The 25,795-nt window shown below is 41.0% G+C and overlaps 1 protein-coding gene across 2 annotated transcripts in view; it reads right to left on the bottom strand.

Annotated features, from left to right (window-relative positions):
- Positions 1–24,145, bottom strand: part of PCGF5 (polycomb group ring finger 5) — a 100,506-nt gene extending 76,361 nt beyond the window's left edge. The window contains exon 1 of one of the 2 annotated variants that reach the window (XM_005238923.4): positions 24,050–24,145. The gene's annotated coding sequence lies outside the window, so the exon portion shown is untranslated. The remainder of the gene's footprint in view (positions 1–24,049) is intronic. The other variant, XM_027788866.2, reaches the window with a different exon arrangement.
- Between the last annotated feature and the right edge of the window lie 1,650 nt (positions 24,146–25,795).

Here is a 25,795-nt window from a genome sequence, read left to right as displayed (position 1 = left end):
TCCAGAAGCACTCTTCATTTACAGATGGGGACATAATTATAATTAGTGTTTGGCACTTCCATTCTGTAACCTGTGGTGTGCAAAACAGCTCACAAGTCAATTGAGAGAAGTGACTGCTCAGGAGGAGGAGGTGAAGCCAGATTCCTACATTCGAATCATGTACACACTCTACCATGTAAACATTTTTGGATTATCCTAAAGAAAATTACTTCCTGCTTTGAGTCTTCATTTTATTCTGATAATGTTGATTTGAGCCAATGTTGAAGTGAAAGAAAGACTAGACTTTTTTTTTTTTTTTAAGATCCCTAGAAATATTTTTTTACAATTTCTAGAGTTTCTACTAGAACACCTGCAGTGGTAACATGAACAGTAAGATAAATTATGAGTCAATTTCATGTATTACACCAATTTCTAAATTAAAATTCAAAATACTTAAGGTCACAAGTGTTTCTTCTGGTTTGTTATGTCACAGTCCTCACTGGGGCATCCAAACATGTTAGTACCAAAAGGGCAAATACATTTTTAAGTTTTATTTGTACGTCAGCTAGAATGTAGGAATAAATATTTTTAAAAGGTGGAGACAAAAAAAAAGTTCTGCTTATGTGGTGTTCATTTGTAGCCTAGCCTGTGGACCTTGCTGAAAACAAATGAGTGGTGAGGGATTTATATATTTAGGGTGGAGCAGCTGAGATCTCCATGTAGATAACTAGAGCTGTGTATACTGAAAATTTCCTTTACAATGGGATGCAACGGTACAAGGAGAAAGGCCAAAAAGAAAGATTTGTGTAGCAATACATCCTACAGATCAGAGATCTTACTTGAATTTCTTTAAAAAGAAACAGCAGCTAAGAATTCTTCCCACAGGATAGAGCACAGATGGATAGAAAAGTTCCTATATGAGAAGGAGCTTTTCTAATTATTAAGGCTCATCTTGTTCCCTAGTGAATAGTTAAGATGACACAGCACACAAAATATTGTATAAAAATTGTTTTTTAGCACATACTAAAATGCACAGTATAAAACCGCATTTTTTTTCTTCCCCATAGCCTGAACATATTTTATACGTTTTGTTATCCTCTCTGCATGTACCTGTTGGCACCATCACTTGGAACACAGTAACATTCTTTATAACCTTCTTCCCAGACAGACAGTAGGGATCCAGCAGTTTTTAATCCTGAATTATTTTTAAAACTATTACAAAAACATATGTGAGGAGTCCCAACAGTTACTACTGAGAGCTTAAATTATTATTAGGCAATATATATATTTTGAAAGTGAGTCAGTGGAAGATTTACTTACCAGGTGGTAACGTACTAGTATATTTTCTTGGCAAACATAGAAAAGATTTTCAACCAAGAGATAAGGAAGGAGAATTTGACAGACTGCTCTTCATACTTCCAATCAGAATGGTTACCAGGATATTTTGGTTTATCAAATGCATATTCTCTCACTATGTGAAACTTTTCACTCATTAAAATGTGAAGAGTCTATAGCCGGAAATCCATGCAGAAAAAGTACAGTGCTTTCATAATGTGATTTGTGTATTCAAAGCCAGGTACTGCATAGTTTCGTTATAGTATATTGAACATTATTTATTTTTATCTCATTTTATTTAATGAGGTGCATGCTCTCTTTATTTCTGAGTTCCGCTGTTTACAGATGAGTTTATAGCAACTGAAAATGTTTTAGTCACATGTCCAATTATTATTTCTCCGGACTTTACTCTGCTTAAGCAGAGCTGCCTCTGTCTTGGCAGCTGGGCTACAGCTTCATGGTAAGCAATGGAAGTTATCACAGGTGGCTTTTATTTGTTTGAGGCAGACATGTCAACACCTTGGGCTGCTATACTGAATACTTCACAGAAAGCCTTAAATATCCTGTCCTTGCAATTAATTTTCAACTTTGCATGTGAAGAGTTGGCGTAAGTTTGGCTGCTGGGGAACATAGGGACACCCTGACATTGCTCTAAAAACAGCATACAGGCAATTGCCTGCCTGTGAGGTACTCGGAGAGAGACCACAACTGCAGAAGCATTCTGTCCATGAGATTAATGACGTGAAGTTTCTTGCCAGAGGAGTGTGCCTGAGACAACCATGTCTCACCTCTGGATAATTAGTCTGTAAAGGCTAGGGGAATAAGGCCACACAGAATACTTCTGTCATCACATACCCTCTTCCTGGAGTACTGCGTTCAGCTCTGGGGCCCCCAACAGAAGATGGACATGGACTTCTTGGATTGGGTCCAGAGGTGCACCATGAAGATGATCAAGGGGCTGGAGCACTTCTTCTATGAAGACAGGCTGAGAGAGTTGGGGTTGTTCAGCCCGGAGAAGAGAAGGCTCCAGGGAGACCTTATTGCAGCCTTCCAGCACCTAAAGGGGGTTGCAGGAAATTGGAGAAGGACTTCTTACAAGGGCATGGAGTGATAGGACAAGGGGGAATGGCTTTAGACTGAAAGAGGGTACATTCAAGTTAGATCTTTACTGTGAGGCTGGTGAGGCGCTGCACAGGTTGCCCAGAGCAGCTGTGGGTGCCCCATCCCTGGCAGTGCTCAAGGCCAGGCTGGACGGGGCTTTGAGCACCCTGGTCTAGTGGGAGGTGTCTCTGCCCATGGCAGGGGGTTGGAACTAGATGATCTTTAAGGTCCCTTCCAACCCAAACCATTCTATGATTCTATGAATCCTGCTGGTTTTAAATATGAACTACTTTGTAAGCCAACAAGTTGTTTTCTGAGCAGATGGACTGTGGCCATCTGTTCCCTGCCCATTTTTTTCCTATAGATTAACTCTGCCTGTTTTCCCAGTGCTCCCAGATGCCCATTTCCCCTCCCAACCACAGCACACAAAGCATCACCCACTGCCCTTCTGCATCCCTTACAGCTCTCCACCTTGGAGCTAAGCACATGTCCGGGACTAGTTGGACTAGCTGCCATTAAGTGGGGTGGCATCAATCTGGGTTGTTCTCCTGACCAGCTGCTGGTTTTCATGAGGCTTCCAGGAACTTCATGTTCTCAAAGTCTCTCTATCTGTCAAATATAGCTGTAACTTGTCAGCAAATTCAAACATCATTAGGGAAAGGAATCCAGCAGATGGACAAACTGCAGGACTATAGGTCTTACTTCCTTCAAACACCCATCTGAAAAAACATCTGCCAAACACTCCAGTTAGATCTAGCCTTCAGAAATTCTCTTAATACTAACCAAACAGTTTCCTATAATACTTGGTTAAAAGGCTAAACTATATTTTCAGTAACCTTATGATAAACATAATGTTTTTTTAAATTGAAATTCAACATTTTGAGAAAAAGCTTTAAGCAACCAAATTTACAGACATCCTTAAGCGATAAATCAATGGAAGTAAGTGGACACCTAAACTTAACACTGAATCTATTTTCACACAGCCACAACTGTAAATAGGAAGAATCGACAGGATGAATTGGTGAAACGGAAGAACTTTACACCCCCAAATTTTATGTAATGGAACTTTCAAGATCTCATCTAAATTCCTGCCAAATTCAGGATCCATATGCACTGCTGTGGAGTTAATTTGAATTTTGAATTAAAGGTGTTACTTCTTCACTGGCATATAGCATGTTCAATAAAGACAGATTCATAGCTGGAAAGATGAAATGAGAAAGAGCAGCAGAGCGTGAGGAAACAGAGACTGGAAAAAGAAGAGCAGTAGAGAGAAAGAGGATGCATGTCAGATGCCCTTATAATTTAAGTTCCCAGCTGCAGTGGCAGCTCCTCTGCCTACTGGAGAGCTAGCTGCAGGTACAGTGGCAGCGGCAGGATTTTTCATGCTGTTAGGGGATTTTGTTCACAAACTCTGGAGGTGGAAGTCATGAAAATCAATGCCACTTTTTCCATCTGGTTGCCCACAAGATCACATGAATGAAATCTGCCAGTGATGCTAAATGGCTTGCCAGAGTGGATGACTGTAATTACTGCAATTTTCTTCTTCCTCCCTCTGTGTTTAGCTTATATGTTCTGTGCTGCATTCTGTCCAGCCCGACATATCCTTAGTTACTGATAGAAGTCACTAATTTTAAATGCACTCATTAAGTGCATTATAGAGAATATTGCAGACCAACCAGAGGGAAAGAAAAGCTTTCATAATTTCTTAGATACAGACATTGGTAGAAGAATAAATGAAAACATGGATGTACAAACCAGCTGGTGAACTGCATAGTGAGAAGTGGGTAGATTCTAAGATGACACCCTCATTTACAGTTTCATATCCCTATTGTGATGCTGTAATTCAAGGAGGCATTTTGGAAAGGCAAGAAGAGCGAGCACCAGTTAATTATAAAACCATGTTTTGCAGAAGGCTTTCTTCCTTTGAAATACTACCTTATATATATGTATTTTCCTAAAATACAAGGGAAGGTTACAAATTGAAAAAAAGTTGAAACCTATTAATAAAGCCTTCATACATATAGAGCTGAGATAGGAAATATATGGCTCCTGACCAGTTTTGTTTCCTACTTGGAAATAAATAATTTTCATAATACTGTTCCCACCACACAAAATAACTTGGTCAGACCTGGCTTAGTAACTGACGTACACATAAAGCTGCACAACCTATATCTATGTATATGCAAAAATATTCACAATAAAATCAAACTTTTTAAAAATAAATATCCACAGATTTTGATATTTTCAGTTTCAAATAGTTTCACTAATATTTTAAGATTTGCTTTGACAGATGAAGATGAGTGAATTTAATTTTGCTGTGACTGCAGCACTTTGGAATTCAGGTCTCAAAAGCCCACACATAACTAGCTGGACTCTCATTTTCAAAATTAAAATCTGGTATGATGCATCCAAATTTTAGCTTATATTTGAGGTGAATTATTTCAGTTGTCAAGTATCAGGCTCAAAAATGAGTCACAGTATTTGGTGAAATAAATAATAAAATAGGATGGCTGTCTAAATGGGAGCACACCCTGACCAGTGGTAGTCTTCAGCAAATCTGACTGCTCATCATTTGACGGTTCAGTATCTCCAAAGCCTCAGAAACCTGAGCAAGGCTGGCCTGAGGCTCCTCTCACTTTTTTTTTTTTATTTGGAACAGGAGTTCTTAAACCATTAGATGGAGCCCCTCTTCTTCTCTCTGCCTGGATGAGCCCCTCAGTGATGTATGGACACATCCACCGTGGTCCCTGCTGTACCACACCAAGGGACTAGGAGAACCTGGAAGACTCTGAATGCAAAATACACCTTCTTTCTTATAAAAAGACAAGTAGTGATCTTCTATTTATTATGACTTTGACTCAGGAGGTCATTTGGACTGCAAAGCCACTTAAAAAAGAGTGACAACTGGATCTAGGTGTGTCCTTGTGGCAGTATCATAGCTGCCTCACTCAGCGAGGTGAAGAAAGAGGCATACCGATGTGACAGGATACACTTATGCTGGCATCAACCATGCTAAGCATGTCTGGTACATAGAAGATTTCTGTCTCCAGAACAGGTTTTAGGCACATTTCACCAGCCCAAATTTAATCCCTCCTGACAGCATGCTTACTTTAATGCCATCTTTCTTTTCAGAAAGTTTCACCAATCTTTCCTCAACAGCTTTTACCACAGAGTTCCGAGGTAAGTAGACCTAGGGGTGTAAAGGGTGCTGGATTATTAGTAAAAGAGGTCAGAGTCCTTTATCCGACAGGTTTGATGCAGGTCCCACGTGATACTCAGCTAAAGGAGTGGCTTCATGGCTAGTGTGATTAGGTGATGCAGTTCACACATGCTTTGTGCCTAGCCAGACTCGAGGCTGATAGTAAAGCCTGGTAGCTATTACTGATTGTCTTCTGAGAGCATCCATGCATCCATTATCAAACTTCTCCCAGTTGCAAGATACACACCAAATGAGGACTTCCCCCTGCCCCTTAGCAGTATAGTCCACATAGCTAACAGCTTAGAGTGGGGTTTTTTGTTGTTGTGGTGGTTTTGGGGTTTTTGTTAATGGCTTATATAATAGCTCTGGCAATTTCAGTGAGCTCCAGTATCTTGCTTCCTTCTCCCACAATCCCCAAATAAGCATCACTGCAGCACACACTGCTGGTAGCCCTCAACCTCTCCTTTTCAATCCCTGCAGCAGCTCCCAATTCGTTCATCTTTACTCTCAGCAGGGAAGGTACCTTAGCTGCCTTGCATTCATTCTTCATTCAGCAAAATGTGGAACAAATGTTCAGTGACAGCCTGTTGCACACAAGTTTAACAGCGCATAAAACAGAAAGGCTACTGATAGCAGCTTTTGGGAATTCAGCGTTTTGTATTTAAAGCTATTCAGCTTTACAATAATGTGATGGTTCATTCTGCAGCTTGATTCCCAGAGATGTGTGGCTTTATGTAAAGCAGTGTTAGTGTATTTGTAAGACACTTTTGGATTTCCAGTAGAGTCCTTTGTAAACTCCTAAGAAAAGAGTTTGTTCCAGATATTGCAACAGGAGGGGTTAATAATTCAAATATCCCACTAATCTCAGAGTACTTTGGGCTCCACGTTCTCCAAGAAGTCACCAAGAGATTTTTGAAGATGCAAAACATGACAGCAATTAAATCAATAATAATGATACATTTCTCTGGTGGATATGTATTTCTATGTAATGGAAAATCTTAAATGCTGTTTAAGCACTTCATTACCAGACTATGTATCTTCTGACCCCTAGTTGAAGCTGTGTTGCTGCATTAAGGAAACAGGTGTTTGTATTTGAGGGGAAACCCACAACCAATTTTTCAGACTTCACTTGCAGGCTTGGGGATATGTTGTCCCACTCTTCCCAGCCTTTCTCTCTGCTCTGTGTTCACTTTCCCTTTTAGGACTCTAAGCAGCTCCATTTTTTCAGATTTCTCTCTCCCCAACACAAGTCTTACTTCACTGCCTGTTACTTTCCTCCTATATTTTTGTTGTCCTGCCATACCGTGGAGGGGTTATACATTTTCTTTCTGTAGCACCTATAGTGGCTGCCTGGAGGAAATCCCTGCATCTCTTCCCTATGTGACAGGTGAGTGGTTCAGCATGGTATGAAGACGAGTAGAAGCACCTTTCCTATGAGGATCTTTGGTGTCCCCATGCCTGAGTTTCTGCCCTGGCTGCTGTAAGCAGGCTGGGGATACCCCATATAACCAGGTGCTCTGTCTACTACATGAAAGACCTCCATTTTTTTCTGAGGCTGAAGATGGCAGTGCAAACCTGTCCCTATCCCTTTCTCTTAAAAGGCCTTCATAGGGTTTTTTTTTTTCCCCTCTCTCTCTATCACAGGGTAACTGCTTTCCCAGGAGACTGGGAGGCTGCAGAATGCAGGCCCCTATCCCTGCGATTGCAGAAGAACATATTGGGTCTTTCCAGTTGTTCTCCCTCCTGTTGCACTAATATTCCCATTGGCAGCAGGCTCTTCTGAGCCCAGCCAGGAGACACTTTTGTAAACAGAAGGTAAAGAGCTACAGGTGCCAAAAGCATCCTTTTACGCATAGTACTTCATTTTATAAGAACATCTGGGGGTCAGGCATCGTTCCCTGCCTGTATTCAATTCCTGTGAAAGATTTTAAGCATTTTTGAAGACAGCTTTTAGCAGAGCCTTCCTTTTCAAGTTGTATATTAAACATAAGAAACAACACATGAAGAAATACTTTCATATATGGTCAGTCTCTAATCTTCTAAGAATAAGCCAATCAGATGCAAATCTATTTCCCAACAGCATATAATGTGTCATCTTAATATAGACATCTTTCCAGGCAGTGTGGTTTCCCTAATAGCAAAAAATAGAAAGCTGTCCTCATGGAGAGGGGTGGAAATATTACAGCACAGATGAAGTAATCCTATTGCAACACAGTCAAGAAGCCTTCAGACTGTAACTTGCCATTGAATCCTGATTGTCACCTGGAGCTGATAGCAGAGCTGGCAGCGCACCTCTGACAAGTGGCCCACTTGGGTGGTTTTACCTCCAGTTACCTCTGGCACACTGGCAGTATTGTTGGAGGGACACAAGTTGTGACATCTCCAGTCCTTTGCAAACACAAAGTAACTATACACAGAACAAAACCCAGTCTCAGCTCAGCTTCCATCCATGCCCAGAGATTTCAGTGAAGCAAGAGATAGTGACAGATCTGTAGTTGCCACCTGTGAAAGAAAACCAGACCCCCCCAGATGACTGCTAGCTGAACGTTCTTACCTCCCATCAGTACTGTAACTGGGAGGTGAGCAATATGAAAGGGAAACGTTTCCTGCGTGCAAGCTTTCTTACAGCAGTAGGTGAGAACCGCAGTTTTGTTTCAGGTATAAAATACTATAAAACTGAATATGTTCTCAAGTTTTCCCTTTTAAGACTTCTCAACAAGGAAGTAATAGTAGAAACACTAATTTTGTGTACAGAAAATAATAGGAAAACTTCACAATTATCAGCCCTGTAACGCTGTAAGACATGAAAGAATATTTTATGAGAAATATCATCTTTTCTTTAACTTGATTTATGTCATGACAATACATTTAGCATCTGAGGAAAATAAACTCCAGTAGCTCAACATAAAATAACTGGTGGGTCACTGTGGTTAATTTTCTTCAGAACTGTTGAAGTGCTGAACAACAGAATGAGAATTCAAACAGAAATAACGTGCCAAAAGGATGATTTGACTCAGTTTCATTTATGCAAAAACGAAGCAACAAGTTATCCTCATCAAGACAAAACTGATGCACAGAGCGCAGCAAGGAGTCTGTGTTTCTACCTTTGTTCATCCAAGAATAACAAGGGAAAGTTTGCAAAATGAATTCTGGTCTGTCAAAAGCACTCAAAAATGTTTGAGCCACCTCAATGCCTGTGACCTGGAACGCCTACCACTTTTTTTGTGTTGGCTGAACTTCGTTAGAGGTAAAAAAGCTGCGTGCCGTTGCAAGGGAGAGGGGAAGGAGATACTAACAGACCACTTTCCAAACAGATTTCCCAGGAACAGAACACTTAATAAAGGTCTCTATAAATGCTTTTTATGCATTTCTATTTATTATGCCATGAAGTGTCAACTGAAAGCTTGAAGCAGCATAAAATACAGCATTTTAATGGTTATTTCTACACACCTATTCCAGATAAGTCTAAACATACAGGGTATTAGTAATGCACAGGTGGCATTTGGATCTACCTTCCCCCTGACCAAGGTCACATACGCACAACAAACAGGTCTGTGAGCAGAGGGGTTAATGGAGCCTGGTTTGCTATGGATTATGTGGGAGCTGAATTCACTGGTAGTAAACTGGGTGTGAATTTTAAGTTACATTTTTCTTGGATTTGGGATAGTTATAGCTTCTGTTGTGCAGAATCTCTTCTGTCTTATAAGAACTGAGTCCTCAGCAGAGGGGCTTTCCCTTGTTAGGGGCACTCAAAGTCTCTCTCCCCTCAGCCACGGGCTCTTGATTTTCATGAATTTATAAGAATATAAATTGCTTGCAGACTGCTGCTACTTTCCAAGTTGGTTAAAATTTGCTGGTGGGTTGAAAAGCTGCCACAGCAGGACAGACAGATGCATGACCACATCCAAATCATATGATTGCATAAGCCTTGTTTCCTTAGAAAACCAGGCCAAGAATTCCCAGACCCATGAAAAGGAAATTACAGAGAAAGAAAAGAGCAATTAAAACAATATATCAACAGCAGCTAAAACACGCCTCCTACTTCTATCCATGGCAAATCCACACACATGAAAGAGTTTTTGAGGCAAATATTGTTCCCAGATTAAAGACATCTTAATGGCTCTCATTTACCACAACAGTTTCACTTTTTCATACAGTAAACACAACTGAGCTACCAAAGGACATGCTTCATCATCATAACATCAATAAAGCAACACGCGACATTAAAGACATTTTATCTAACGAATGACATCCCTTATTGTAGAAGTAAAAGACAACAATAGGTGTCCATCTTAGTTTCAAAGTTCTTTTCAGAGAGAACTAAGTAAGGTACAAGTATTTCTGTTCAGATAAGTAGAAGAACGAGGATACAATCTCTTTAAAGTTGGGGTTTTTTTAATCTTGTGAGCCATACAGTTTTCCTTTACATAGTATTTTTCACTAGAAATAGGACCAAAGCAAACTTTCAGACAACAACTCCTTGGTCCTGCAGAAGCTCTGCTTTGGAAAATTGTGTCCTTTGATTCCCTTTTCTTTTCCCTTTCCATAAGCTATTTTCAGTATTTCCAACAAGTTGTTAGTCATAAGTTACTGAACCTGGAGGGTATTAACTCTGCAATGAAGCAGAAACAGTTATAGATTAAGTTGGCTCCAGATAGCTTCATCATTTGAGTGACACAGGAATCATAGCACTCTGGATATACTGATGCAGCTTACTTTGAACCATTAATTTGATTGCATTTTTAGACAAATGTATATTTCTGATGAAAACTCTAAATGCGCATCTCTTCCACAAACGAACTTTATGTTGTTCTGGAAACATTTACATAGGTGATGGAGGACACGGTTGTGTGGCACCAGGAAGGCACGTTTGCCCTGAATTAAAATCTGTAATGTTAATTACAGCATGACAGCAACACTTGCAGTCCTCTCCCAGCTTACACACACCTCCCATCCTTTCTTTTGTCTTTCCTCCTAGTTGTAGTTCTTGCTCAGTTCCCACCCACCCCCACACCTTTCCTTCACCTCCTTCTCAGCCACCACCGTGGAGTGGAATGACAACTCTGACACTGGCAGAGTGTTCAAAGGGCCCGCAGCTGGTGCAGATGCTCTGTCATCCTCGCACTGGAAGAGCAACACTGTGTGGTGTGATCTGAGCTACTGTGTGTCTGCAGAGAGTGGAACTGCATTTGCATACGTGCCAGGATTTTGCATAGACTGAAAAAAGCTCACTGTTGTTTCCAGTGAAGTGAGCTTAGGTGGGTGATGCTGAAAGGTAAACAAGTCTTCAGCTGTGGAACCCATCCCTGCCAGCTTTTATAGCTTTTTCCACTGCAGCTGCTGACATGACCGCCTGCGTTGCACAAGCATCACTCACCTGGGTGCAGCGCTGCGTGCAGTGCTCAGTTTAGGGAGGCTGTGCTGAACACTAATGCAGCTTGATAAACAGGAGGTAGGGCATTTGCGAATACTTAAGTTAGTAGGTAGATTAGATTTGATACGGGGGGAAGGGACTATAAAACTAAAGGTTAAATGATCTGTATTGTCACTCAAACGAGCAAATTACATTATTCTTTCCTTGCTTCTGAATTAGCTGTATTCTCAGTACTAATTTTTAATTCTCTTAAATTTGGCTCCCTGAAATATATGCTAGTTAAATTCAAGTCAAGACTTAAGATTTTTTTCTGAATTCTAAAAGCAGTCTTTACCTTACAAGCAATACAGACCTTCTCTAGCAAACATATTTGGAATCTTTTGGGGAGGTAATGGCACAATTTTTCTCACCAGCTGTCCAGGTACGTGTAAATAGTTGGTTGTGAAGCCTGTGTGTTCATAGAAGAGCTAGTGAAGTGCCAGGTTCCAGGAGTAACATACATGCTCATCATGGAGGTAGTATTTCTCACAACCATCATGCTTTGTCTTTTTAGCAGACAAGCTGTACTAGTTGCCAAAGGTTTGTTTTTCTGATAGCCTTCTCTCCCAGGGAAACAAAATCCCCAGCAAGCAGCAGCGACTGCTATGACTGCTGAGAGCAGAAATAAATGCACATTCAGGACTGATCTACTAATAACCTTTACCCTCCTCGCTCCCAGCCCAGCCCATTATCTGTGTTTTGCATCAGTTACCTGGAAGCCTAAAACTTAGCAGACAATTCTGAAACCTGAGCAGCTGAAATAGTTTCACTCCCTCCCCCACACCAAGGAGCTCGATCCATCTCTGACACTTACACTGTGGTTAAAAACCCAACTCTTTCAATGCAACTGAACATATACATTTTTCAAATACACACATTGGACTTAGAGTAACCCAGAAACAGCAAGGTATTAATGCAGACAAGAATTTTTCTACTCTTATATACAGGATATTTCTAACTATTTTATTATATTTGAATTATTATTTTTTCATCTCTAAATGGCAGTCTGCCAGTTGCCCTTATCTCTTGAACTGCTCCTTTGCATGCTAAATCCAATACAAACATCAGCATGTATTAGATATATCTATCTTTACACTGAGCACCAGCTCGTAAAATGACAAATATGATAGCACAAACACAGAATTTATCAGAGGCTGCCGATGATCAGAATCACATTTTTGCTGGTGAGAAATGAAAAGATTTTTATGAAGTCTAAATGGAGTAGAGTTCTTTGTCACGTACAGCTTTGGGGGATTCAGATGAGCACTGATTGGAATTTGGCCCCTTCCCCCCCACCCCCCAATATGAGATAATAAATATCTCTGCTCAGGGCTCATCTTGTTTTCTTACTGGCAGAGAACACTCTCTTGAGAGACTTGCTACATTCCAACACCACCACCCCGCCTTGTGGTTTTATTTCAAGTTCACATGCAAATAGTTGTCTACCATTATTCTACAATGAAACATTCAGATTTGACACTTGGGTTTCCTTTGAGATGGGAGGATACAAATCCACACACCTTTTAAAAATAATTTTAAAAAGGATCCTTTGTTTATACTTCATAGTTTGAACACTTCACAGTGCAAAGGTCTTATTTCTAGCTTAAGATCTAGTCCGGAAGGTTTTTTCCCCACAACATATTTCTGTTTCTATTCAGCCATTAGAAGTCAGGATTCAAATCTTTATCCATTTTTCTTCCTTCATCATACAGCGGCAGAGCTCACAGTATAACCTGCATCAAGTGTTCCTCTTGATTCTGCCTTCATAACAAGAGGTATTTTGAGAGATATGTGGAAGAAAGTACAGTTTGTACTGCTTACTGTAATGGGGCTGACGATGATAGGCAAGAGAGACAGCAACATGCAAAGCAAGACTTCTGCAGGAACAGATCTTATAAGTATTTAAGCAATGGATCTCCTATTTCGTTCTAAGTGATCACTAGCAGGGGTATGTCATCAAAACCAGTGAGGTTTGCAGCTGTATTTTGCAACAAACGAGCCTAACTTCTAGTTGTAAGAAACTAATGTTTTGATCATTTATTTTATATTAAACCAGAGTCAGATGAGGTAAGGTGACAATATTAATTCCAGCTGTTCTCACCAACAGCTGAGATTGTCAGGCAGGACTGAAGAGCTCTTTAATTAATGGTAGGGTTGGCTCTCTTTGGGAAGATACACGCAGTGAACAAACTCAAATCTAAAAAAGGCATGTCCAATTTAAAGCGCAAGTGTAGCTCCAAAAGTAATACATATACAATTATATATATAAAAATTAAAATTAAAAAATACACTTATCCATATAAACATGTAAAAGGATAGTTAAAACAGCCTTGCACTTCCCTCTGCCCTTAATTAGCTGTCCTTATCAAAAGTACTGTGAGGAAGCAGCTGGTATTTAGCACCATGAACAGCACAACTTTGGACAGACTGTGTTTGTCTTTACCTTGTCAATTGTTTGAGAAATCGGAAATGAAGAGGCACTTGTTTGTGTGACTTCCTCCACTGTTTGGGGTAGATAACCTTGAAAAAATAGCACAAGAGGCAGGCTTGATTTTACTGTCCCAAATATCTTGCTCAGATTTGGCCTCACCTTTCAGGCAGCCCTTGCCCATATCAGAGTTCCTACTTTTCCTTTTGAAGGGGACTTCAGGAAGGGGCTGTTTCGGCAGCTAGTCATACGAACTGTTGCAAGTCCTAAAGCAGCACTCCAAGAAAATACTTCTGGCCACAGCAAGAGCTGTAACATCACCATTTTTCAGAAGGCAAACAGCGTAAATGTCCCATGTCCAGAACATGTACCACTGCCATCTGCAGGAATATCAAGGTGCAATTCAGCTACTGTGCCAAAACCTCTCTGTGTCACACTGTGGTTCCTTGTTAAGATTTCAAGTCTGGCACTTGTGGCCCTGATTTCAATGTAGTGCCAGAAAATGTTGTTACCATTCCAGAGACCTGCAGTCAGTTACACTAGCGAGGATGACCTTAGTCAGTTGTAAGAATGAGCATTCATAAAGCCATTTACTTGCCAGGTGTCTCGGACTGTGTCCTACTGGGTAAGGAAATATCCTCTCTACAGAGCAAGGATAGATGAAGCACTAGAGAAGCAACGTGTTGATATTGCACAAGGAGTCTGCTACAAAAGCAGCTTTTCCGAGTCCCAGAGAGTCACCTTATTCTGCAGTAGGACCATTCTCCTTTCCTTTCCATCACAATTGGTCACCCTGGTGAGTTTGGTTTATGATCACTTCATGACTTGCAGGTCCCGCTGACTTTAACAGGACTGAGGCCACTATCAGATACTTTTCAAAACTAATGCTGAAACGCACCTCAAAATAAGGCAAATGAAAACAAAACCATATCAACATCTATTCCATGCAGTTAACAGGCTCCCTCAGAGCGCCTTGAAGCATACTTCAGTTATGACCTGGCTTGATTCTGTAGCCTTTAGCTTAGTGGATGCGTCTCATCTTCACTCAACAAGGCTGAACCAGAGTTCTACACAGATTTTTCTGCTGGCTTCAGGATTCTAGTTACCTTCCAAGAATCTGAAATCGGAGGGGAACAAACCCAAGATCTCACCTTGGAATTTTTTTGGGAACCAGAAAGTGTTGAACTTACTGATCAATTTTGTTTAAGAAGCTTTTCAATGTTGTTGTGATAAGTAGGAAACAAACTTTCACTGAGACTTAAAGTAGTGGAAGTAAAGCTTTAATTAATTTTAGGAAAGCATAGATAGTCAAGTCAGATAATTCTTCTTTAGGTTCAAAAGAGAAGAGACTGAAAAAGGCTTTGACTCATCTGTCATTTATGCTGCCCTAATATACACGGACTACAGAACTCCTTCTGAGAGCAAACTCAGACTAAAGAGGAATTCTCAAAGCTCATTATACGGTACTTGCAAATGAGTTGAAGTGCTAAGTCTTTGATTTCTGGAGTTGCCAAACACTGGCTCAAATCCCGACCCCCTAGCACACAGCCTGCATAACTAGGACATACATGAAGGAAATCAACAGGAGAGGGTTGTTTTTTTTTTCTCCTTAAGAATTCAGGGCAACAACAGAGCCATTTTGCACTTAACCATTCATTAATTGCATCTCTAATAACTCTCAGACGACACGTCTTTTCTCCACTGCAACAGCAAGCATGCTTATGTGTTTGCAGTGTCCTACCCTTTTCTTTCCCTGGCCCTGAGAAGGCCCCATTAGTTACCCTCCAGGATGTCTAGTGCGGATCTCCCTGTGCAACAGACCCAGTGCCTGCGTGGCTCTGCCACGTGTTCAGAGAGATGGCCAGATTTGGGAAACCGTACAGCATACTGCATCTACTTGAAAAGATTAACATTTCGTTGTCTTATTTTCGTTTCTGACTTAAAGAGCCCCCAAACCCTCCGGTCCCTACTGCAACAGTATGTATCAGCCCAATCCCAATCAGCATTTGTTACAACACTGGCCAGGAGCATTTCGATAAGAGCATATTCTCTAGCCACGCTACGGCATGGGCAAGTGCCAGAGCTATGCATCACAGTGCCAGTTAAAAGGCAGTTCTTGTACACCATGAATTTTGGAGAGAAGAAGCCAGCTAACATTGCCATTCCCTTCTTACTAGTGTTTAATGGTGGGTGGGGAGGAGAAAGAAAAGAAACACTTTAATCTAGAAGTGCTTTTCCAAAGAGATGTCATCTGACCATGGTGGATTATTAAATCCTCTGCTAACATAGAGTGACATAAATGAATTGCCTTAAAGCATTGTAGCTGCATTAGATCTGGCCCAGAGCTTCTTCAGTCTTCTTTTGGTCATCAGATAATGTATCATTAGTTACTTTTGGCATCACTAGGACTCCTTCATTTCATTCCCAGAAGGCAAAAGCTGATACAGAGTTACACGACTGATCAGGCGTCCTCCATCTGATTTACTTCTTTGTGATCACTGAGCCCTTGATGCACAAGCTCTGTCTTTTTGTTAGCTTTGTCACATTGAGCTGCCATAAAACTCAATGGCCAAGTCAAATTTTATAATTACACAATTAAAATCAGGAGGGAGCCCTTCCACAGTCTCAACAGGAAACTGTCTAAGGTAATAGCTTTGGTGTTTTTCTTAAGATGTACCTCAACTGCATCGTTCTATTTGGGTTTGATTTTTTTTTTTCCAGCTAAATAGACCTATACTGTGTGGGCTGTTTACAGAGTGCTGGTGGTAAAATCATGAAGGCTCTGTCTGATCACTGTGCTGGGAGCATACTAGATGGAAAGGGGTTTATGCATCTCAAAATGCCCCTGAGGAACTGGAAACTTACAGCCCAAGGGGGGCAGAAATCATCCTTTTAAGTAAAGCTCTACAGTAGATTCTGTAGACATCACATGGGATATCCATCACCAGGGGTTTCCAAGAGGAGATAAGGTTTAAGAATGTAGCATCTCCTGTTTTGAGGAGGAAGATTCTCTGTGATCCTTTCTATCTCAGTTGGGTTTGTTCTTTTTTAAATGCATAAAGCCTCATTTATTCCTTTAATCCACAGCTGAGGATCTACAGGTTCCTCAAAGGTAAATCACAATTTATTTTGTGGCAGTTTTCTGGATTAGTAATTACATGTGGAAGAAAAAGCAAGCATCTCATGAAGAATACATAGTTATTGATTTCAAAAGCTCTTGACATTGAGGGTATAAGTAATCTAATTAGTCTTTTGTACAACAAACCTTTCCTTTCTTCTAATGAGGATAGTGCATTTTAATTATTATTGTGTTACCAAACCAGGCCACAAATTAACTAAAACCTGATGCATTTGATTGGCAAAGTTAACATCGTATTTCCCTTTAACATGAGCATATTAATGGTTAAGTTTGGGGAACACGTTCTGCGTGCTCCTTCACAATTTCTGCTGCCTCTTCCACAGCCAGAGCTATGAAACAAAGTGCCTTTCTGTTAAGCAGGGCAGCAAGCATCCAGGAGACCTCATGAACTAACAGCAAACTTGTCTCCAAAGGACCTTTCTCCTGTAGTTCCCTGGAGGGAAAATAGTGGTGATTATCAGGCTGATCTTCATGATGCTAGTCATCTGTCTTTCCTGCCTGTGAAGAAGGATATACATCACCAGACACTATTGTGGTCACAAAGAGAAGGTGATAACATCTCACTCACCTTTGACTATAGCTCTTGCATCCTTTTCTGAGATAAGTAGTTCACTACGGTAGTTGGTTGCCAGGTTTTTCTTCCCTTAAATATACAGGGGAACAAAAAACTACCCTCCCCTTGTCTTTACAATTAATACTTTCAGGCATGTCTTATTTTTCTTTGAGGTCATAACTTACTCATAGTTTAAAAATACACATTTTTTTTCTGCTGCCTACATTAGAGAATGCATCTTCTGTCATCCTCAGCCTTGGAACTCCCTTACGTCCCACCAGGTGCAAAGCAACTTCAATTTTGTTTCCTACTACAAAGTAGAAAGGCAGATATATCAGTTGGCAATCATTTATAACACAACTCTCTAACAGGAGCCCAGGAACTAGTCTTTCATAAAATTAGAGAGCTGCGAAGTTAAGGGCTGGTCTAGCAAGAGATAAGATTTGTACTATGGGTTTACAACTCTAAACCATGGTTTTCAAAGCCTCTTGCTTGGAGCTCTGAATTCTAAAAGACCTTACGCAGTCTGGCACAGTCCAGAGTGGTTGGGCAAACTCACATCTCAGGTGCTTTAAATCTAAATGAACAAAGGAAAGGGGGTCAAAGCTGAAGGCAGAAGCTATGTTTTGCATTTTGTGGATCAGGAAGACTGTGGGAGTTCGGACAGACTCCCAGGCAGAGGAGATCACAGCTTACCATGCAACTAGATATGCTGGGAGCAGGTAACCTAAGGACAGAACTGACAGCGTAGTCAGAGTTTAAGTTACCTAGAACAGTGAAGTTTTTTTCTTTCTCTATTTATACAGCTTTGCAACAGTTCCATGTGGCAACTTAGCATTCACTCTCCCTTAAACATCAACAGTAAGCCGCTGCTGAGGGGCCTTTCATATAATACTGAGTGCGTTTTAGAACTTTAAAAGATAAGTCTAAACAAACAGGAAACCTTCATGCAAAGCTTTTCATTTTGGGCTTTATAGAACAAAAATTCTGTTAAAAAGGTTCCTCTTCCTGCTTTATCCATTTTTAAATAAGTGCTAAAATATTGTGATACAATAATATAATTCCTGACTAAAATTCTGTGTCAGCCCAAGCTGCGATTTTAACCTTCCTCCTGAACAGGCAAGGCTAAAAATTAAGTATTTGAATGAATCTATTAAGTAAAATATTCCACGTCTATAATTCAATATTGAAAGAAGTCTGTAGTTTTCTTGCAATTATCTTGTTTCACAGTAATTATCACAATACTAGAAGAATTATTGAATCACTCCGTTTACAAATTTGGCAGGCACACCAATGAATGCATAAAACCTTGTTGTTAAATAAAGGTTAGCACTAATTAAAGCAAACAACCCTTTTCACCACTAAAAACATACGCATGAATGCTTACACACACATACTTCTCTGTTGTCCTAAAGGCACCATGAGAAGAGCACATAGCAAGCGAGCTGGGACGGCTTTAAGGGTTGCACAGATGTGCAAGCTGGAGACTAAGGCTGTGCACTTCCATGAGGTACCAAACACTACTCTGCCACTGTATAAAAACTGGAATAAACTATGACTTGGATTCCTGTGCACAAAAACTTCAGGGAACCAACGTTTGACCAGAACCCAGTACCCGGTCCACATCTCCAGCCAGAACCAGAACAAGAAATCCGGAATAAGGCTCAATATGCTCAAACCTGACATCCCCCAGATCTGGGACAGGTGCACGTTCAAACCACAAAGGCATTTGATCTGTTTGACTAGCATCTCTTTGGGCAGTCATCTTAACACACTGGCAGAAAGGAGATGGTTTGAATTTCTGATGTTTCCAGCCTTCCAGAACCCCACAGACATTGGAAAGCTGGTCCTGGATCAGTCAGCACCAACGCTACACACAACTATTCTTGTGTTTATTTTTCCTCATCTAACCTGCAGCTCTTGTTCAGCTTTCCTACACAACAGAATGGCTTGATCTGCTACAGCAATGGGCATAAAGGGTGTAGAGACAGCAAGATGTGCTGTCCTGCCCTACCCTTAGCAGAACAGCACTGTCAGCCAGCCTTGCCCACTGGAAGTTTTGAACAGGCGTTTCTGTCCCTGCCATTCTGCCCTGAAGGCTTGAGGAGAGATGGTTTTGCTAGTGTTTACTCCGCATCCCCTTTTGAATCCTTCCTTCAAGCCTCTCTTCTGCTTCAGCAGCAACACAAAGCTGACAGCTGTTTGGCACCTGGATGTCACTGCCATTGCCACCCATGCAGTGGTTGCCGTCCACCATCCTGGGGGCCCTGGCTGCTCATCTCCCTCACCATCACCTATCCGCATGCCTGGAGAAGCAATTCCACCTCCCTGCAGCAGGGACCAGCTTTATCTCCTGGACCTGGGCAATGCCTGGTTCAACGGGACCCCAGGCAGCAACACCAGCTCTGGGAACAGTAATGCCAGCCCCATCTAAGGGAAATTAACCTCACTTGGGCCAGGCTCTTAATGTGTAGAGAAAGAGCTATCTAAATCTTTAATTGAGCAGGGGTTACTGGAGGCTGTTGGAATTCACCATCTTTCAGACAAAGATTTCAATACCCAACCTGTTCAAAGGCCATAAGACCTACTTCTGACTGGAGTTGGAGTTGAAGTTAAATACCCTTCAGTAAATATTTTGTTGAAAAATTCCTCCCTTGGGAAGATGAAATAGGTAGAGAAAGCTTTCATGAATTCAGTTCAGATTTAGGGTGTAATGGTGACCGAAGAGGAGAAAATGGAAAGTCAAAATACTTCAACCATTTACCTGACATTTGTTTTGAAAATTGACAAACAGATGCTAAAACAAAGCAAACCTGCTTTTGACTCAAGTGAAACAGTCGCAGGTAGGGAGATTTCTTCGTTATTTTACAGAGAAAAACCCAAGAGAATTTCACTTTGAGTCAACTCAACGTTTTTCTTGGATGTTCCAGCTTAGCCACTGATCCAAAAGCCCCTGCTTATTTAGGCAGCTCTAATTGCAACCCACTCCCTTGGCTTGTTTCTAGAAGTGGAGCTCTGAGAAGGTTTTTGTTGATGCTCAAAGAGGAATGTTTTGTAGGCTCAATTACAGGAGAAACTGCATCAGTTAAAGTGAAAAACACATCCATGTGTAATTTCAGAATGTAAATATAAGTTATCCTCTAAGTCTTCCTAGCTGTAAAATCTTTTTCAGCTATATGGGCCTTCCGGAGACCAGGTATTCCTCCACTGCCAGTGACATTTGTAGAGGCTGACGAGGACTTAAATGTTTGAATAATCATTTATCAGCAATAGAAGAACTTTCCGAGTAGGGTTCACTCCTTTCTCACACAAATTGTTATTTTTCTGTAATCGGTGAAAAGGGAGGTAAATCATTGTTTCCACAACCCAAATTTTCTTGGCAAAAACAACGCTTATGAAGGAACTGTATGAAATCCAATATCCTTGAAAACCATCCTTTCAGAATTAAGATGACAGTTTAATTAAACTCCAAAAATTATTGGTTTGTCTGAATTTCACCTTATTACCTTAATGAAGTCTATTTGTATAAACCATGCACTTGTTCAAACTTAAGGCTACAAACCCCAATTTTGGAATACAAAAAGCTGCCTAACATGAGAAAAAGGTTTGGAGACCAAGAAAATTTATTAGTCACCCTGAGAAGAAATGATGCTGGTGCTGTCATGCAATTAAATTTGGATGGGTGGTAATTATTCTGGCTTTGGAAAACAAAGAAGATGCTTTTAATAACTGATTCAGATCCTATTCTTACTCCATCTTGTACGACTGGGATTTGACAGTAACTCAATAATCCTAAATAGATGAGACACCTGTTGAAATGTTAATTTCATTGCAGCTTCTATGTCTTCTGACCCTAATCCTGTTTCATGTTTTTGTTGCCAGCAGTGAACAGATGCACTAATTAACACCAATAAAGAAAAGTCTACCTTTGGCTGTTGGTCCAGCAGCAACTCAGTGCAGTGACTATATAAATATATGTCTATTTACATATAAAATATAGATATATAAATATATATTTCGGAGAAAAAACACCATTGGAATGGATAAAATCTCTGGTATTTCTACCTTTTACAAAATATTTTTACTTGCACATCTAGTACTGGATTGTGTAGAAGAATGGAAGAAGTCTGGCTTAAGAAAAAAAAAAAAAAAAGAGGCAGGAGGGAGAGAAATGCTTGCAAAGCTCAGATCTAAAAGAAAACTAGAGCGACCATCACAGAAGCTTTCTATTTAAATCTTCCCCCTCCTACCACAGAAATTCACTGTACCACACGCTTGTGCCCTGTAGCTGTAGTACTCTCAGCTACACCAGCTGGTGCCTGGGAGAGCAAACCTGTTCTCCTGAGGTGGCAGCCCTCCTGATTTGTACCGAAGTGAGAATGGTTCAAATGCGCTCCCTTCCCCTGCACAGCCTTTGGCTTTGGTTTTAGGGGACAAGGCAAAGGAAGGGGATGTCAGTTGGACTGCTGTAAATTGATTTAAGTTACCTGAAGTATTGCTCTTCTCTCTTGTGACAGTGTGCTACCCCCCACCCTGACCTCATGGCCAATGACTGCCTCCAGCTCAAAGCGCAGTCCAGAGTTTGGCTTGAGCAGCACATCTGTCTTGCAAAACAGGCAACGGAGATGGTCTAATGAGAAAAACCGAGTGATGCCCGTGGTGAGGCAGGGGCCTCACAGCCCAGTGTTGCTGCAGCAAAGGCCAGGAAGACCCCCCCATCTGTAACCACACACCTGTGTCTGCACCGACCCCCCAGCTCCACGCTGAACCACTGGGCCCAGCTGACCTTCCCCAACTGGCACTGGGTTAAGGGCCAGTCAGCACACAATACTTAGTCCTAAAATGCCAGATTTTATACTTTTATACTCCTGGCAAGGTGGGACTTTTTTTTCAGCTCTTAACTACAGCAGGGGTTGGCGGGCCTCTCCTCCCCATCAGGGATGCCTCTTTGATCAGATTTGTGCCTCCAACTACGTTGGACATTAGCCAGGACAAGCACTGTACACCTAACTCAAGCTCGATTTTTGCAGCAAGTGTATTTATCAAAGCCAATTCCAAATTTGTTATACGTGCTGCCTTAATAAATCATCTATTTTGCCAGCTTTGCAAAACCGTTTCAGCCAAAGTCCTTAACTGGGCTCTGACAGGCAGAGCTTGGTTCTGCGAGTGGCTGCACATCTAAGCCTTTAGACTTAAACCTGTTGACCAAGTCTGAGACTAGGGTTGGATTTAGCTGCACCTAGACTCCTCTCTGAGAAGGAGTTTAGAAAGTGAAAGGATCCTTTCTGAACATCATGACTCTAGGGGAGGGCTGTCTTACTCCCCCCCTCTTCCCCCAGACTCTTAGTGCAACATCTCCCCCTTTCGCTTTTTTGACTCAGGTTCAAACATGATACAAAAAAAATAAAAAACCCATGACAACACAAGCTATATTTTCTATTAGACATTACCAACAGATGAACTCCCAGCTGTTACAAGGAAATAACAGTATCATCTTTCCCAATGAAACAGCTCACGGTTACAGCTTTAGTATTTGTTTTCTAACAGATTTGCAACAGTTTTCTAACCAGATTCTGAAATATTAAGAGTTGCTGTTTTCTTTAAGAGTTGCTGTTTTGGTGACCATTCCCAGCATTAAGCATAGATGCAAGGTTAGCCACAAAAACCAAAACCAACGTAGATCTGAATTTATGTAGTAGTGGGTTTTAGAAGCGAAATGACTGATCACAGAAACCTGCTTTGCACCTTCCCTCTTGTTTCAGTTTCAGGAGGTGTCAACTCAAGCCGGCAATGCTGTAACATACTTTAGAATGAGTTTACAGCCATGTTATTTGTATGGAATTGCTGTTGGACATTAAGTGAAGTTCCCCACTCCAGCCAATACTGGTTGCTTTATTTAAAGGAAGGGGACGCTGTGAGCTTCAGTCCTAGTTCTTTATTTGTGCTGTCCCACTTGCATGTCCAACTGCTGTTCTTTGTTTTATACCCTGCAACTTGTTTATAAATTTGAAATCTACTTAATTATTCTGAAGTACTCAAGAAGTTTGCATACCTGTCACAGCAGGTGCGGGGGAAGAGTCATGGAATGAAAGCCAGAATGAAACACTAAGCTCTTTTTTTGTAAGGACAGCATGGGGAAAAATAGCAAATTTTTTTTTGCTATCATAAGGACTGTCTTCTTCAAATAGCTACAGATGCCACATACGAAGTTTTGTCTTACATGGAATTGGAAGAGAGACTGCATCTACTGTCAGCATGGGCCATGACCCTGCAAACATGTAAGTATTCCTGCTCCCATAGCAGCCAGTGCAGATGAAGCCAGGCAAAGCTACAGTACATCCGTGACAAACTAGCACTCCTATGGCTCCATTTCCTGCTTTATCACACCATGATGGAATACCTGGCACAAATCAGCAGTTTTTTTTGGCAGCCTTTATGTTACAACTACCACAGGCAGAAGGCAGAGTAAATGCTGCCTTCTCAGCAGCCCAGTAAGAATTCAGGGGATATAATAAAAACACAATCCTGTTGCTTGCTTGTAGGTAACAGGCCAGTGTTACCTGCAAGTAGCCGCATCATTATTATTTGAGACTGTTGCAGTGACTGTCCTTTGTGTACCAGAAGACACTTACTTCCCTTGCCGAAGGGTAAGCCCTTTCCTCTGATCTGTTTTGCACATTGCCAAACAACTACATAAGAACAGTAAGCAGAGATCATCAGCACAAATCCATTAGAACAAGTTTACACCTATAATTTTATGCTTTACTGAAAGGGCCGTCTGCTAAAACACCACACAGATCACCATGATAAAACGTAGTTAGTTATTTGTATTACTTTAGTACCCGAAAGCCTCAGCCAAGAATTCCTGTTGCAGTGCCCAAGGCCTTTTTTGAGGGACTTACCCAGCTGTCAGCTAAGTGTTATTCCTTAGCGAAGGCAGGCTTGGTGGTTACGTGCAGCAGGCTCGAGTGAGTAAATTCAACAGTCTGGAACTATATGTGGCTGTAGATACATTAATGGATTGGTGCAGCAAAGGATTGTGAAATCACAGAGGAAAAGTGTTTACCGGGGAGCAAAGGACAGAGTCCAGGGAGTCATTACAGCAGCAAAATGAGATTTAATTACTTTGGCAAAGCACACATCTATCTTAGGTGGTTTCTTAGTTTTTGCTCCCTCTACTTCACTAAGACATATAAAGAATTAAGTAGATTTATGGTGCAGTCATGGCAGGAGAAGTAGAAAAATATTTCATTTTCAGGACTGTGTCAGACTCCTCATTTTTAGTTGTCTCCATTTTATTTTCGTTTTCCACTGTGATTATCTTCATTCTTGCCTGCTCATCTCTGCAAGTTTGTACAGTATTCTAAGAGAAACATCTGCTTAACATTCATTATAATTCTGCTCATTTATTCAGGGTTCTGATGGAAGAAGGCTCAAAACTGGGGGTGGGGGGTGGGGGTGGGAGGAAGTCTTTTCAGTTTTAGTTTATGGAAGGAATACCCTCAACTGGGAACATCTCACTTTCCTAAGAGGAGATCACTTTGGAGTACACCATTCTCAGCAGGTAGCCAAGTATGCATCACTGGAATAAACTACCTTCCTCAGTTATTTGTACTTGCTGGAATCTTGTTATCAACATTTCAACAAAGGAGTGCCCAACATCACATGTAAATAACATTAAATGCTTTACATTTCTTGTATTATCTCTTTAGAAGTATTTTTAATTGATAGAAGTACATGCAATTACATATTTTTGTATGTTTATTGCAGTAGTTTTCCTTGGCAGGAAAACAACTGTTGTTTGCACAGAAAGACATAGCTATTGGAAGTGATTTATCCACATGAGCATTTACCTGGGTATTCACATGGCCCCTGGCTATGTGAATGTGCTTTTATACAATAGGATTTAGTAATCTGCAAACAGATTTAACAAGTGCCAGCCAAGAGCTCCCCAAGCAAACCTCCACACATGACAAGTCAAATATACAATTCAAAATAGAAACTCAGTATAAAATTAATGAGTTTTATGGGGGAGAGGGAGGGGAGGGGGGAAGATGCCTCTGTTTATTTATATAAATTCCTGAAGAGTAAAGGAATAGATGAAACCTGCTTGATAAATGGGCATACGATTTCTATCCTAGAATAATTCAGTGACTCAAACTGACCTGAGACACCATGTACCCAGGTTCACCACCTTACCATGTCCTATTTTGACAAGAGCTTTGAACCTGTTTCAGTTTGGCCAGGAAAAATGTCCTAATCAGTAGCTATTTGCTGCTCTGCTTTTGTATTCTGGTAGTGACAAGAATTTAAGGAAGATCAAGTTTCCATGGAAAGGTGAGTCTGTTTTAGTGAACCAGTATTTTGATAGGAAAAGCTAATGCGTCAAAAAAATCCTTACCAGTTCTACTCCCAGTGACGCTAAAGGTCTCTGGAGCTAGGGTGTGCAGAGCGAGGCTCTGCTATCAAGCATCCTGCAGCAGCCTCCTCCTGAAGGCGAGAAGGTGGCCACGTGGCTTTGGGGTCCAGCTTAGAGACAGTAGCAGGAGCAAGCCCAAAGAGAACTTCTCAGGAAGATCTAAACAGAGTCATCGAATGGTTTGGGTTGGAAGGGACCTTAAAGATCATCTAGTTCCAACCCCCTGCCA

This window comes from Falco peregrinus, chromosome 1, assembly GCF_023634155.1.
Source record: "Falco peregrinus isolate bFalPer1 chromosome 1, bFalPer1.pri, whole genome shotgun sequence".
NCBI classification, from domain to species: Eukaryota; Metazoa; Chordata; class Aves; order Falconiformes; family Falconidae; genus Falco; species Falco peregrinus.
Note: the sequence above shows the minus strand (reverse complement) of the source record. Positions and strands in the feature narration are given on the sequence as shown.